Raw genomic sequence first — 17,290 nt, forward strand, 5'->3', positions numbered from 1 at the left:
TCAACGTTATGCTTGAGCATGTCTGACTTCTCAGAGAAGTTCAACATGCCGGCTCAAAATTTGTGAAACAGCACAACTTTGGTGATTTTTGGAGGTTGGTCATTATGAACACAGGTCCTTTCATACATGTCAGAGATCCTGCCTAAATCTGATTAGGACACGACCAGTTCACTTTGTCAAACTAAAATAACCTACCTGTTGTTCCTGGAGGACACCTGTAGATGTAACCTGCAGACTGTTTGTGGCCATAGCTTTCAGGCAGAAGAGGCTCACTGCCATACAAGGCATGTCAAGATCTCTCAATGCAGCTGCAGCCGTTTCTTCAAGCACTGCTGCCACACTCATTGATGACGGCCCTCAAACCCTGGAAGGAGGAAGGATATTTAATATGATCAACACTACATATGATGTTCATTAAAGATAACACGGGGACAGGCTGTTCTGGACAGAGCTTGTTGTTTTTCAGGTGTGAATAAGTTCAAATGAATACATCTGTCTTAGTTTCCTTGTTTATTATTCTCCACATTATCTGAGCAAGAGGCCAGGTGGCCCTTTACCAGGCCAGCATTCACAGCTGTACTTCACCCATTGTCCTTACAGATGGCGCTATTAAAGCAGGGTTCAGAGTAGCAAGGCGGTCGAGGTGTCTCACAGTGTCAGCCGGTGAAGGCTGTGTGAGAGCAGTCACAGCTGTAACTGAGACAATCACACAACAAGACAGTCCCATTAATAAAGTTATTTAAACATCCATTTCCGTTACTTTGTTTACAGATCCAAGTCCCATTAGAAGCTACTCATTTTTGAAAGACACACTACTTACTCATTCACTCCATCTATAGACAGAGCCCTGTTTTAGCAAGGGTGCTCTTGGCACTCATCAGTGTTGATTTCACACCGTTGTCCTTGGAAACCAGAGAGACGGGTGCAAGTGAAGCCACCGCGTAGTCATGGCAACTGCCTCCATTGAGGCACGGCTGTGATTGACATTCGTCAATCTGGATCTCACAAGTAGCACCTGTAATATTTTAGGATAACGTATTTTAGGACTTAAATGATGTGGCTTTATAAAAACACGCTCACCTGTGAAACCAGGAGAACATCTACCCACTCTGCCCTCACAGGTTCCTCCACTCCTGCAGGGCTGTGAAGCACACTCGTTCACATCAACGTGTGAGCGAGAACCCTGAAAACCCGGCACACAGAAACCACTGGTCCATATTAATCTTACTCAAGCAAAATTTAAAATGTGATTTTACAGACTTTTTTTGCTGTCCTGCCCGGCAGCAGTCACATACAGTCACAGCTTCCATGACTGGACAACATGAGGAGAGTCCTTTAGTCTGGTAAATAAAGAAATTAGAGATGGCACGATACCACTTTTTTATGTCTGATACCGATATCATAAATCTGAATATCTGCCGATACCGATATGAATCCGATATAGTGTGTTTTTTAATCAATAAAACTGTTTTTTAATATCTTGCTGCATTTTGTATAAGTTCATTCTCAAGTTTAAATAAACAACAACACTAAAGCTATTCTGTTATACCTGCATGTAAAAAATACACTGCACCCAAAATATTTCATAGTTCAGCAACACTGATCAATCCAATAAACTTAAACCTGCTCCATCCTCCCTATTCTGGTATTTTAAAGAGTACTTAGCAGAAATATTAAGCAACCTAACTAATAGGGTTGCAAACTCCCAGCAAAAAAAAAAAAAAGGGGACCACCCCCCACCCTCCACCTCATGATGCTTAATCGATGTAATCAACTTTAATTTGATGCAGTGTGAAAAAAAAATGCACAGAAATAAATTATTTTTCAAGAATAATTAAATAGATTCAACATCTTTCTTCAACAGAACTGCAGACTGCACAGATGGTACCTTCCCAAAGGAAAAAGTACTATAGCTTACTAGGGTATATTAGACTTAACAGTTACTATATACAGTAATGGACTTCTATACATTTTACATCAGATTAAAACTTTGGGTGTAAGATTCAGATAATTATTTATTAAAAGCTAGACATTTTAAATGAGAATAAGAAAGAAAAGTATGTCTTTGTGCCCCCTTTTCCCTGTTCATTCCCTATCGGCCCCCCTGGCTGCACTTTGCTAGATCCGCCCCTGCACAGTTACCAGCCGTCAGCTACATAGAAAAGGATCCTGGTGTAGAAAGTAATATTAAATACATTCTAACAACAGCTTATCAAGCTTAAACGTGCTGCTGTTGTTCAGCCGCTGGTTTCCTCTTTCTGGTGCAAAGTGGGCCAAAAACAAATAAGAGAGACGGACTCGCGACAGAAAAGCCGATCAGCTGATCGTTAAGCAGTTTCACGATTGAAGTAGCAGCAGGAAGGTGAGGGAGAGGCAGTCGCTCCATATATCGGTGGTTAAGCTTAACATGGGAACGCTTTACAAACATTCAGAGATGAACTTACACACTTGCTTTACTTCTCTCTGGGATAACTTCCTCGGAGATGAAATGCTGGTTTGGTAGCGAGGCTACAAATACACACAGCCGCTCTATCACATGAGGCACACTGCTCCGACGTGCTACGGTTATGAGCCGAGTTACGCCGTGTTGCAAGTTTTGTGAGGTGTTTTTTTTGATATTTAATGGATCGGATTACATTTTTTATTTAGGTCAGTATCGGACCGATACTGATACGTAATATCGGATCGGTCCATCTCTTTTTTTCAACTTTAATTTTTATTAGTTTAAGTTAAAGGATCGGTCCATCTCTAAAAGAAATGGGGTCAGCCTGAGAAGAGTTGAGAATTCACTGGGTATGGTTTCTGGTATTAATTGTAAATCTGTGCTGTTAGTCACTTGTGCACCCGGACAAGCTTTAAAAGTTAAGGTTTCACTGTGACCTGCAAAACTAAACTTTCTTTGGAATCTATGTTAAAGCGTTGCTCTTTTTCTTCCTGACTGATTTCCTACATCATGTCTGCCTGGAGACTTGGTCCCTGCAGCTTTTACATTTATAAGAAAGCATCAAACATAAATAACTACGGGCAAGGCATGTCAAAATTGGCATACTGCAGGCAGAACAAATGGGACAACCTCAGAGATGATCCCTGTAATCCAAGGACATATGGAGACATCACATGTACTGTTTTTCATAGTTTTTCAGAATGTGCCATGACTCTAATCAGGACATTCACACTGATATTAGATCTTCTGTCGTTGTTTGGTTCCAGCCTTATTAGTTTGTGGTAAATGACACTGTTAGCACCTGTGTACACATAATCCAGTCCCTTGTCAGTTGTTACTATATCTTGTGTTCAAGTGCCCGCTTTACATTTATTGGACTGTGCTGGTCCTGCCTTGGGGTTTGAGACTTTCTGCTTTTTCCTGTAAATTTCAGTCAGTTTCTTCATTACAGCTTTCTTTAGTATCTTTCTTTTCCCTTCTTATTTTACAACCCACCTGCCCCCCTTGTGTCTGCACTTCTGGCATCTTGACTAAAGGAAGCCAGGGAGGTGTTGTCCTTTAAGCCCTGACCTCTCGAACTCTCCACCTGACTGGATTAAGGACTTTCTTTACACTCCTCAGTACCTCTTATTGTTTTCCCATTGCCCTGTGTTTTCGAGGAAAGTCTACAGAATTGTTTATTTTTACCTCATGTTTTTTTGACCCTGTTCTTGTATTAGCCGACATTTCCCCTGTTCCTGGGTCCAGTGTTCCCACTGTTTCAGAGTTATGAGAGCTATCTCTCTCAGACCTCCAGTCAGTCCCCTTTCTTTTTTTGCAACAAACTTGTCTACCTCCTTTGGGTCTATATTTTGAACTATTGCACAGGCTGGAGTCCATAACTACAGTCCTGCTGAAATGAACAGAGACTTTAAAATAATATTCACATGCGCTTAAAGAGCTCCATCAGGCGGAGAGACTATTGAGGCCCAGAAGAGCACAAGTAGGCTCCACTTGGCACTAGCGTCTTAAAATCAGCTATCATTTATCTGTCATTGTTGGAGGTCAGTCAGTTTCACAGCCAGCCAGCAGGATTCTCCAGGAGCAGCTTATACATGTCTAGACTTGGACTGGGGGTATAATGGAGATGAAGGGTATTCTCTGACCACATGTCTGCATCATTAAAACAGAGATCGATATGTTATCCGGTCGTTAAGTGATGACGTGACGAATCCTACTTCCGGGCCTAAAGTAGTCTGCGTTTAATATGGCTTTTGTGTTGTTAACATGTTTAATGTTTTGTATTTTCTTCTATTTAATCTCAGAAAGCTCCTAAAAACAGTCAGTGATCACCGTTGACCTCCCTCGGCTTTTATTACCGTTAATCATTTATTTAAGCTCAGTTTTTAAAACCTTACGATGTAACTACAGCCCAGCCCATGCAGCAGTATATTAATGACTAACCTCGTATTGTGGATGGATTATCTCAGTTGTTCTCCTGGCTGAAGTTTGGTCCTTTTACAGCATCCTGCCATGCGATTACATTTGTCCCTAACCATCAGGAACCCTCACGTTAACTTTTATGGAGTGGAAAAAAAGTTAGCTTGTTTATATTATGCTAACATAGCTGTGTCGCTAGCGATCACGTAGCACATCATTATATACCAGCTAGCCAAACTTCAGTAATCCTACAAACCTCACTGCTGTTTAGTTCATCACTCTGACAGTTACTACATTAGTAGTATAATTGGAAGGCATTAAAATGGCAACGGGTGGTTTCCATTTCACTCTTTATTCATCTCACTGTGTTTGGTCTTTTCCCTAAAGCAGAGTTCAGAGTATTCAGAGCCATTTGTGTCTATTTGAGATACAGCTCCAGCCAACTGCACATCCCCTCCCACAGCATTAAATAGCACATATGTGGCACCTGACATCTCCTCAGGGTTGATGCACGTTGCTGGTTGTATGCGTCTGTTTGTTTCGGTGGTGATAAGAAGACACGCTGCTATTGGGTGTTTTGGACAGGAACAGAGACAAATTGCGTCCTCTTTTTGTCCCTCGGTTCGGTTACTTTCCATTTTTAGAAAGGTTTCTAAAAGTACGATTATAATCATGCAGGTTTTCTTGCTGGTTTCTGAGAACAAATTCTAAATGAATAAATACTAGGATGTAATATTTTATCACTAGTGTCTGAAACTCATTCTGGTTCGAACCAGAATATATATATATATATATATATATATATATATATATATATATATATATATATATATATATATATATATATATATATATATATATATATATATATATATATATATATATATATATATATATATATATATATATATATATATATATATATATATATATATATATATATATATAAAAACATATGTATAAAAAACAGCGCGCCTCTGGTGGGCGGTTTATCCTTCAAGCTCGGGTCCTCTACCAGAGGCCTGGGAGCTTGAGGGTCCCTGCTGCAGTATCTTAGCTGTTCCCAGGACTGCGCTCTTCTGGACAGAGATCTCCGATGTTGTTCCCGGGATCTGCTGGAGCCACTCGCCTAGCTTGGGAGTCACCGCACCTAGTGCTCCGATTACCACGGGACCACCGTCACCTTCACCCTCCACATCCTCTCGAGCTCTTCTCTGAGCCCTTGGTATTTCTCCAGCTTCTCGTGTTCCTTCTTCCTGATATTGCTGTCATTCGGAACTGCTACATCGATCACTACAGCCGTCTTCTTCTGTTTGTCTACCACCACTATGTCCGGTTGGTTAGCCACCACCATTTTGTCCGTCTGCATCTGGAAGTCCCACAGGATCTTAGCTCGGTCATTCTCCACCACCCTTGGGGGCATCTCCCATTTTGACCTCGGGACTTCCAGGTTATACTCGGCACAGATGTTCCTGTACACTATGCCGGCCACTTGGTTATGGCGCTCCATGTATGCCTTGCCTGCTAGCATTTTGCACCCTGCTGTTATGTGCTGGATTGTCTCTGGGGCATCTTTACACAGCCTGCACCTGGGGTCTTGCCTGGTGTGATAGACCCCAGCCTCTATGGATCTTGTACTCAGAGCTTGTTCTTGTGCTGCCATGATTAGTGCCTCTGTGCTGTCTTTCAGTCCAGCTTTGTCCAGCCACTGGTAGGATTTCTGTATATCAGCCACCTCCTCTATCTGCCGGTGGTACATACCGTGCAGGGGCCTGTCCTTCCATGATGGTTCCTCGCCTTCCTCCTCTTTCTTGGGTTTCTGCTGCCTGAGGTATTCACTGAGCACGCTGTCAGTTGGGGCCATCTTCGTGATGTATTCGTGGATGTTTCTTGTCTCATCCTGGACTGTGGTGCTGACACTCACCAGTCCCCGGCCCCCCTTCCTTCCGCTTAGCATACAGCCTCAGGGTGCTGGACTTGGGGTGAAACCCTCCATGCATGGTAAGGAGCTTTCTTGTCTTTATGTCAGTGGCTTCTATCTCCTCCTTTGGCCAGCCTATTACCCCAGCAGGGTACCTGATCACGGGCAGGGCGAGGTGTTGATGGCCCGGATCTTGTTCTTACCGTTCAGCTGACTCCTCAGGACTTGCCTGACCCGCTGCAGGTACTTGGTGGTTGCAGCTTTCCTAGCGCCCTCTTCATGGTTCCCATTCGCTTGCGGGATCCCCAGGTACTTGTAACTGTCCTCTATGTCTGCAATGTTGCCTTCTGGTAGTTCAATCCCCTCAGTTCTGACTACCTTCCCTCTTTTTGTTACCATCCGACTACACTTCTCCAGTCCGAACGACATTCCAATGTCATTGCTGTATAGCCTGGTAGTGTGTATCAGTGAATCGATGTCTCGCTCACTCTTGGCATACAGCTTGATGTCATCCATGTACAGGAGGTGGCTGACAACCGCTCCGTTTCGTAGTCGGTATCCGTAGCCAGTCTTGTTAATGATCTCACTGAGGGGGTTCAGGCCTATGCAGAACAGCAGTGGGGACAGAGCATCTCCTTGGTAGATCCCGCACTTGATGGTGACTTGTGCTATGGGCTTGGAGTTGGCCTCTAGTGTTGTACGCCACATCCCCATTGAGTTCCTGATGAAGGCTCTTAGGGTCCTGTTGATCTTGTACAATTCTAGGCATTCCAGTATCCAGCTGTGGGGCATTGAGTCATAGGCCTTCTTGTAATCAATCCAGGCAGTGCACAGGTTGGTCAGTCTGGTCTTGCAGTCTCGGCTGACCGTTCTGTCTACCAGTAGCTGGTGTTTTGCGCCTCTGGTATTCTTGCCAATCCCTTTCTGTGCCCCGCTCATGTATTGACCCATGTGCCTGTTCATCTTAGCCGATATGATGCCTGACAGGAGCTTCCATGTAGTACTGAGGCAGGTTATTGGTCGGTAGTTGGATGGGACCGGTCCCTTCTTGGGGTCCTTGGGGATCAGGACCGTCCGACCTTTGGTTAGCCATTCCGGTGTCTCTCGTTAACTAGCAGCTGGTTCATTTGTGCTGCCAGGCGCTCGTGGAGTGCAGTCAGCTTCTTCAGCCAGTAGGCGTGAACCATGTCGGGCCCTGGTGCTGTCCAACTCTTCATACTGGAGACCCTTTCTTGGATATCTGCCACTGTGATGGTTACTGGACCCTGTTCAGGGAGGTCGCTATGGTCTGCCCTCAGATCCACTAGCCACTGAGCATTGCCGTTATGGGTTGCGTCCTTCTCCCATATGCTCTTCCAGTATTGCTCCGTCTCCAGCCTTGTGCCTGGTGCTGTTCTGTTATTGTTCCTTGCCACTGAGAGTACACCTTTGCTGGTTCTGTGAAGAACAGCTGGTTTATTCTCCTGCCTCTCTCTCTCTGGTGTACCTCCTCAAGCGGCTGGCCAAGGCTGTGAGTCTTTGCTTGGCAGTTTCCAAGGCCTCAGGTATGGACAGCTTGCTGTATTTCTTATGCACCTTCTTTGTCGCACCTTTCTGCAACTCCGTTAGTTGGCTAACCTCCTCCGTGCTACTTTGATCTTGCCCTCTAGCCTCCTTCTCCATGGAGGGTACTGCCCTTGTGGCTGTTCAACTTGTAGCCAAGCATCTCACTGATCACTGCTGCCGTAGTGTAGATCAGCTTGTTAGTGTCGGTAATCGTGGTTGTAGGTATCATCCGTAGTGCTGCGTTAACATCATCTAGCAGACCTTCTGAGGGTACTTCACGTAATCTTGGTAACCGCCACGGGGATCCAGGTTTCAAGCTTGGCCATGATCCTATCCTTCAGGTCAGTTCCTCTGGCACTCAACGATCCTTCTCTTATCGCACTTGGGGCTATGTACCCAATCTCGGGTGGGGGTGATGATATCTCCCCCCTGACCTGGCATCCTGACTTCTCCTTGCCGTAGCATTTATGTTGTACCTCGTCAATCTCTAGCTGTGATAGCAGTCCCTTCTTTCGAATGTTGGAACACTGAGCTACTAGTTGTTTCGCCGTCATTGTGGATGTTGGGTATCGAAGAATCCATAGGTCCCTCATCCTATTCATGTAACCCCTTCCGCCAGGGTTACTTGCGTAGTAGCATTATATATATATAATGCTACTATATATATGTTGTTGAGGAACCAGGGCACCCTGATGACAAGTGGGCTACTGGAACAAGAAGGCATCGGTGGGCAAGAGACGAAAACAGGGCGTTGTTGGAATGCTACGACGCAAGTAACCCTGGCGGAAGGGGTTACATGAATAGGATGAGGGACCTATGGATTCTTCGATACCCAACATCCAAAATGTGCATGAGTGTATTATCAAGGGGCTCTGGGTGTGCCTCAGTGAAGATCTAGACAATTTTGTTACAGAATATGTGGTGAGTGTTATTATAGAGGGTCAGTTCTATTGAAAATAAATGTGGTTACTTCATGGACCAAAGAAACTTCAAAAATCTAAAATATCTTCAACGGCTTTTTTACCCCTTGGCTGTAAAAGGCTGATGGGGTTATGGACTCGCCTGTCCCGTTTGGTTCTTTTGCCATCAGAATTGTTGTCTGAAGGCAAAGAAAGATGTGAGCATGGACGTGCTTGTATTTAAAAGGTTCCTTCATGTAACGATCTGCTAGAGGGTGTGGGGGGCCACAGTCCTGTCCTCCAGGGCATGAAGCAGGTATGGAGGAGATCCAGGCTCCTGACATCCAGAGACCCCCAGAGCTCAAGAGTCTGAGGAAAACCAACCGCGGGGCAACCGTGCCACTCTCCTGGAAAGAGCTGAGGAGAGCCCCGGATGAGGGGTCACCCAGCAGCCGTGGAGCAAAAGCCAGGGGGGGTTGCAGTGACGTGCCCGTGAGCTCCGCCAGCAGCCAGCTGTGCCTGAGTGACTGAGCCCCAGGCCGAGAGGCCGAGGGCACCCCACCCCCGAAGGGGCCCGACGGAGCCACAGGCACCAGGCCCCTGATGGGCTTTTGTCGTCACACTGCTCGGCGGGCAGCGTGGACAACTCAAGAACGAAGTGACATAGAGATTAAACAAAAAAAAAAGAATCAACGCAGAACATTCAAATAAACCCTAGAAAATTCCAGAACACAGAGGCATGTGTCAAACTGCATTTTAAATCAAATTTTGTTTTCAACATACATTTATTTGAGACGTAAGGGTTAACCCTAACCCCCCATCATTCAGACTATAACAAGAGCATCCAAAGTAATTTGTAATGTCATGTAAGAAAAGTTATTGACACGAGGCAGATTTATTAGTTTGATCATCTTCCTCTGAGATTTGGAAGTAGGTTGGAATCACATCCAGTATAGACATTCCCAGTTTCAGCAGTGAAATGCAGGTGTGCACCAAATACAGATCTTTGCTTTTTTTAAATGAAAGGAAATATAAAACATTTGATTGCCTTGGTACATTCATGCATGCTTAAGTTGGTGTGAAAAAAGTCTGCTATGTCAGCGTCCCTGTTCATTTTGGCACTCCGGTTTTTTGTACCAGGATGATCCTGTTAGCTCTTTTTCCGCTTTTAGCGTTTCTACCCTTAAATGAACCTTGAAAGATCCCCAAGGAGACAACTCGGCACAGATGGATGTGGTGGAAGCCTGCTGCTTCCTCCTTACCAGATAAACAAGACATTTTGATTGTTTAGACCAAGAGAGGTTGTATTGCTATCATCACTGGTGGACAACAGGGCCATTCATAGTTTTCAATAGCACGGCCTCTTGGAAATATTGCTTTCATCAGATTTGTGGGTGTTTTTTTTTTAAAAAGTTTTTTTCTGTGAACACTGACCAAGTTTTATGGAAATCTTCTGCTGACACAGATTTCCTCTGGTTTGTGCTCTTATTTACTTCCCAGTGTAATTATCAGTCTATATATCAAAGAAAATAAACTATAAAATATAAAGTATGAAAATGGTCCAAGTACCACATTTAGACATTTTTTCTATTAGTTTATTGCATACTGTTATGTGTAGGACAACTGCAGTGGCGTGTCTAGAACATTTTTGTTGGGGGGGCCAGGTAGGGGCACAGATTTGGAGAAGGGTGGCAGATGTAATTGGCAGATAATGTTAAAAAAAAATTCTACCAACCGTTAACCATCATTCAATAACCCTGTAAACCTAATAACTGAATTAGCTTTTGACTCTTATTAGAATGAGATTTTAACCACTACGATGCAAAGTTTTTAGATACTGCGTTGATGAAGTACAAGAGATACAATCAGTGCTTTGTCAGTGTTTATTCAGCATTCAAGGACAGCAATATTTGCATAGTATTTTTACTGACATATAGGGCACATATGTTTTGGGCAAAAACATTTTTGGATATTAAAATACGAACATTTTTAACATACAGTTGGCAAATTAGCCAATGCAAAACTTTATCTGCCTATTAAAAAAAAGAAGATAATCTTCTCACAAACTGGTGTTTGATTTTGAAACAGGGAAAAAGTGGGGAAACAACTGAAAAGACTAACATTTGAATAAAACCTGAAAGCAAGTAAATACTTTCTATGCTGCCTTATGGTAAACTTTGGTAATATTGATGTATAAAGAACAACACTGGCTGATGATGAAATACAGTCAGCTGGCATGGTGACACTGCCAGTATTAACCTGCAGGGCTGGACTGGGACAAAAATTGGGCATTTTGACTACAGACCGCCCACCAGGTATTAAAGCCATAAAGCCTTTGAATGAAAACAAACGCTGTTGTGACAGTGATGTACACTGTCTTTTTGGTTTATGTATGATTTCTATAAATTTTACGTCAGATAAAAACTTTGTTCGCAAGATTCAGATAATTATTTAATAAAAGCGAGACATTTTAAATGAGAATAAGTAAGAAAAGTATTTCTTTGTGCCCCCCTCTCCCTGTTAATGCCCTACCTGCCCCCCTGGCAAAACTTTGCTAGACCCGCCCCTGCACAGTTACCAGCTGTCAGCTACGTAGAAAAGGATCCTGGTGTTATTTGTCTCTCAGAAACAGTTCATAACTTCCCTTCAACTCATTCATGTCACCTAAAAGGTAAACCTGTTTCTCCATCACCTGTTCAGCTCTGATGATTCAGTAAGGACATCTCCTGGTTTCATCTTCATGCTTCCCTCTCACCACATATCCAAACCGATATCATGACCAGCAGCTTTTACAGCTGTGGCTCCAGCAAACATCAGCTGATACTAGAAATTAATATTAAATAAATTCTAAGAACAGCTGATCAAGTTTAAACGTGCTGCTGTTGTTTAGTGCGACATCCGCTGGTTTCCTCTTTCTGGCGCAAAGTGGGCGATAAACAAACAAGAGAGAAAAGCCGATCAGCTGATCATTGATCAGTTTCATGATTGAAGTAGCAACAGGAGAGGGAGGGGGAGAGAATGAGAGAAGAAGAGGCAGCTGTGCAGCAAAGACACAGAATAACTCCAGCTTTGTGTCTTTTCATTCTAGCTGAAGTTCGGGACAAACTGCGTCTCTTCTCAGCTCAATACGAAACCTGTAATATTGTCTCTGAATGAGGGACCATTCCATTTTTAAGGAGCCGTTGGCAACTCTACAAACTAACCTTATGAATAAAATAAAGTTCACCATCAGTAACATCACAGCATCCGCCCAGCTGTATAGAAACTCCGTCATGCTAGCTAGTACGCAGTACGAGTTATTGTAACTGATGGTAAAAAGTCAGCATAACGAAAATAAACTCCACCTAAACTTGGTTTATATCTGACCCAGATAGACTGCAGGTCATAACTTCTTACCTGAAGTTCAGCTCACCTGACACTCGGACTGGCGGCCGCCTCGGGTCTCTCCTCCTCCTGCCTCCCCTTCCCTCATCCACCTGCTGGCCTCTGTGGAAGCTCCGCCATAGCCACCACCAAACAACTGAGTTATTCTTACACATTGGCCAGCATATGGCCAATCCACCACCTTTCATTGTTCATGCCGTTACAAAAAAAAAAAAAGAAGTCATCAGCCGACCGGACAAATGCCCGGTATGCTCGATGGCCAGTCCAGCAATGTTAAACTGTTAATCTTTCGCCGAAAAAGGTGCTGTCTTCGTGCTTGGCTCTCCTTCCTTTGCTTACGTGATGCTCATAGCTCAGAAGCCGATGCTGCATTCACTTACACTCGGATATCTGAGGTTCACTGTGAAGCTTCGTGGTGGCACCTGGGGTGGCCAGTCTGGTTGGGGGGGCGGGGGGGGGCCTGTGCCCCCCAGGCCACCCCGCTGGACACGCCACAGGACAACTGTGGCTACACAAGCACAGAGGACTAGCAACAGCTTGTTTTTTATTAGATTCTGTCAAGGCTGACTGGACGGACTCAAGCACAGACTCTGCGATTAAATTAAACAGTCCTTTATTTACAACACCAGGTGAGCTATATACAAAGTGAAGGGGAATGGTCAGGGGCTCCAGGGATCCACGGACAGGAAGGGGAATGGTGCTCCACACTTGCTTGCTGATCCACGTGCCACTTGTTCCAGTCTCTGCACACTCGCTCTGCTCTTGTGATCCAGTTCGCTCCACACTGCCAAACACTCATTCTCAGCAATCAGGGAAAAAGGGGTTACAGGACGGGTCCAGGAAATCTATGTAGAAATAAACGAAGGATGATCAGAACCAGGAAACCACTAGGAGAACCAGGAGGGATGATGAGAGCCGGGTCACACCAACGTGTGTCTAAACAATGGTTCAGTGACGAGAAGCTTTGAGCCACTGCTTTTGCCAGGGAAGGCAGGATACTGAGCCACAGGTGCAGCCGGCCAGGCCCAGTGAGGCTATGAAGTTCAGAATGAAGTACTTGGTCAAAAGTTACTTAATTTATTTAAAAACTGTCAATGTATAAACGCGATATAAGAAGTCCCATCAAAGAAATCCAATTTAAAACAGGTTAAAACTGTTAAAAGAGTTAATAACTTTGTTCAAGAATGCGGGCTCTGACTACAACCTGTTTAAAATTTAATCAATGATCTACTCGTTAATCCTGGGGAGTAATCCCCGTGGTTATGCCTGCAGTTGCCGGGAGGGGGAGCTCTGGCCACGGTGCCTCATGGCTGAGCATCTTTGATGATTTATCCCCTTTTTAGGACTTTTTAGGACACAAGAACAGCGTCCTCTGTCTGCTGGAAACTTTGGTATGCTTAAAATGAGTTATGGTAGATAAGTTTGTAAAAATCTTCATGTTTGAAACTGATGAGACCAATGTGCTGTCAGAGTGAGAAGTCTCATAGCTTTGAAGCTGAGCTGAGTCTGAAAGGTATTCACCATTACACAAACTCCTCTGGTGAGATGGTTTTGATGCACTTTCAATCTTTTTGCTATATGTTGCTCAACAGTTGCCTCAAGGCATTCTCCCTTATTTTTTTGGTCAGTCTCTAAATTAAAGAATAAAGAATCTCATCTGACTTTCATGACACAGAATCAGGTTTTCACCAAAGTTGAAGTATTTTTTACAGTGTAAATTTGCATTATTTCATATCTTTGCATATGTATCCCAGCAATATATATCACTATATAAATACTGTACAATCACAGAATTTAAAAAAAAAGATATTTATTTTACATGTCATGTCTTGTCTTATTCCATGTTTGTCTTTGTGAGAAATGATAGCCATTGTATTTGTAGTAAACGGCAGGGTATACATACGTTTACAACAAAGGAACGTGTGTAACAATGTGGCTTGTTTTGAAGAAATAACATCACGCCTCAATATACACAAAATACAGAGTATTAAGAAACATGTAATGTAGCATCACATCCTATCAGCTACACAAATATACACAAATATTTGATAGACACCACTCCTAGCTGTCATTTAATAGGACTGTGCTATTTGGCTGTTCTTGCCCACATTGTGACACTCATGGCAGAAAGCATCATTGCAACTCGCTCAAGACTGGTGACCTGAGAACGAGTACAAATCGATAGCCACACACATTCCCTGAAAGACACTCAATACACATAAACAAACATACACACAGAAGAAGTCAGACTGAGTGTCAGAGGGAAACTGAAGAAACCGTTTGAGCAGAATCAGGTGGGGATTTGGGGATTATCGGGGATTGAACTCTTTTAGGAGGAATGGAAAACTCGAAATGTGTGACCCCTGCACACACTAGAAACTAGTAAACCGTACCTCGAGATTCAGCGTGATTGGCAGGATTTCCCACGATATCTACAGAACAGTAATTGTTGAGGGGGAGTGTGTCTATGTTTGACTGACTGTGATATTAACGAACAGGATGTAGTCATTATGAAACTCCAGTGTGACCTTAATCCACCATTGCTAAAGGCACTTTGAAGCTTTTAGACTAACATTTGGCCCTCTATGCTTACTCTGTTAAGGTTTCTCTCTCTCTCTCTTCCTGTCCATCTGTTGCCCACTTTTCAGTGGACAGTTTCATGGCCTGCTCAGCAATTCAGAGGCTTTAAACAACTGTATTGTAACTTTGAAAGCTAGATTTAGACACAAAATAAAAAAGAAAGTAAGGGGGAGCAAGAACACTTGAAAGTGTATGAGAGACGGAGTGAGACACATCATCCACATAATGCTTCATCACTATTGTGGAAAAAAAAGCTTCTGCAGCTTTCCAGGGTATTAAAATGACACAAAAAGACAAAAAAGGAAACAGATTAAGATAAAGGAAAATGCTTTAAACTTTTAAATGACATACCCGGATGTAGAAAAGTGAAATGGCAGAAAGATCAGCCATTCTGCAAATTAAAATCTCTTCAGGTGGGATTAAATTTTGAAGCGCCTTGTTCTGTTAATGCATTGCTGCCTGGACTGCCATGTAGGACAATGTTACTAATTCCACAAGCCTGCTTTGTCTTTCTCAGTAGAACTTGGAGAACTATGCAGCTTAATGCCAGTACAGTATATTTCATCTGTCTTCACAGAGGGACACCAAAATATCTGGAACTTTGCCCATAAACTTGGGGGTTCAACAGTATATAAACTACAATGGAAACCTAACGTATTTGTAACCTGGAGGACGCACCAGTGATTCACATGGGATATGGGGGAAAATTCCCTCTCATCAATCCAAAAACCCTCATCAACTCTTCCATGAGCGAAGGAAAGTAACATTCACACTGCTGTAGGATAGTGAGCCCAAACCCACCTCTGAGAAACTTGAATAACAAGGACTGCTGAGTGTTGTGGCCTTCGACATTACTGATCTTTGAAACACAGCTGCATCAAGCTGGTATAATAACGTTAGGTCTGAAAAGATCTGTGGACTAAAGTGTATTTTAGGTATTATACCAAAATTGTTGCTATCATTTGAAAAGAAACATTTTGTACGAAATCAAAACATCAGCAAGCAAAGTAGAAATATCTTCATTTTTCTCTTAGCCTAGCTGGTTATTTGCTGGTTTAAGTGTTTTGAGACAACAGTTGCCATTATTTGGCGCTATAAATAAAATTAAATTGAAATCTGATCCAAGTCCAAAAATTAATAACAAAGGCATTTTAACCAGTACCAGTTCCACAGGTGGGAGTGACTGGTGTGTGACGAGTCCCTGAACCCCTTCTGGTTCCCAGCTATAGTGTGGTCAGGCTTCCTCTTCAGCCTCTTTGCCAGTGGAGGCAGCTGATACCCCTCTAGATGCTGCCCCAGGCGCATCTAGAGCAGGCTGAGCACCCTGCGTCAGGCCCTGCTCCATCTCAAGCCCTGCTCTGTCTTCGTTGCCTGGCCTCCTATCAAGCTGCCCACGGGTCTCCATCTCCATTGCCAGCTGCCTGCTATGTCACCCAAAGTGCTGCATTGCCTCAACTGGTCCCCAGTGGAGCATTGTTGGCCATTTCGTTGTCATTTAAAACTCACATTCAAAGGCGTCTAAGTTAAAACTAAAACTAAGTGACTTTTTTAGAAATCAATCCTGTTTCTCCTTCCAAGCGAGAAAACACTTGATTCATGCAACTTTTTTACCTTTATTGGATTAAGGTGACCTGCTTTTTATGAATGCACCTGCCCATCTTTGTATATTCACAGACTTTCACAGCAAAAAAATTCTGGCACAACTTCACTTGCTTCCAAGGTGCATAGAGAGGATGAAAGAATTCACAAAGCAGGAACTCCAGCGATACTTGAGGGAAGAAGAACAACTTTAATAATTGACCAACGCGTTTCGGCTTGTGGCCTTCATCAGGGTCATAGTAAAACATTCTAAAAAATTGCTTAAATACAAGACAGGAAACAGAAAAAAATTTAAAATTAACCAGTCAAAACTTCACAGATAGGTCAGCTGACATATAATAGGTGGGTATTGGTTAATTGGCTAAGTCACGCCCAAGTAAATACCAGACTAGATCATTACTGATGAGGGGGGGGGGGGTTACATAACCCCCATATGTCTGAAAAACAACACATGCATGAAATGCATAAGAAGAATGTTATAAATATACACACAGGTTAAAAAAAAGAAGAAAGGGCAGTCTTTAATGGTAAAAGCACGTTTGAATTAGAAAACAAGATTACACCATCACATAGGAACACATTTGTTAAAAGATCCTTATTTATGTCTCTAAAATGTGAAATCTCTAAAATTTAGACTTAAAATGAGATGTCTAGAACGTTACTTCTTCTTTGGCTAAAATAAGATTAATTGATCTGTTGTTTTATATTTTTCACATGTTTGTATGGAATATTGTATTTTTCTTAAATGTTATGTACTTATGTGGGACATGTATTTTGGACTTTTGTTGGAAATGAGATTTTTAATCTCAATGAGAGTTTTACCTGGATAAATAAAGGACATGCGGCTTACCTTCAGGACTTTCTGTGCTTTGTTCTTTCTTTGGAGTCGTGGGCTCCTGATTCTTTTTCGATTCCTTCGCTTCCCTTTCTCTGTGTCTTAGTCATGTCTTTGCGTTTTGTCTGTCTTAACTGTTCCCATTTTTCTTCAGTTCCACTTCC

Source organism: Oreochromis aureus, linkage group 18 (genome assembly GCF_013358895.1).
Source record: "Oreochromis aureus strain Israel breed Guangdong linkage group 18, ZZ_aureus, whole genome shotgun sequence".
NCBI classification, from domain to species: Eukaryota; Metazoa; Chordata; class Actinopteri; order Cichliformes; family Cichlidae; genus Oreochromis; species Oreochromis aureus.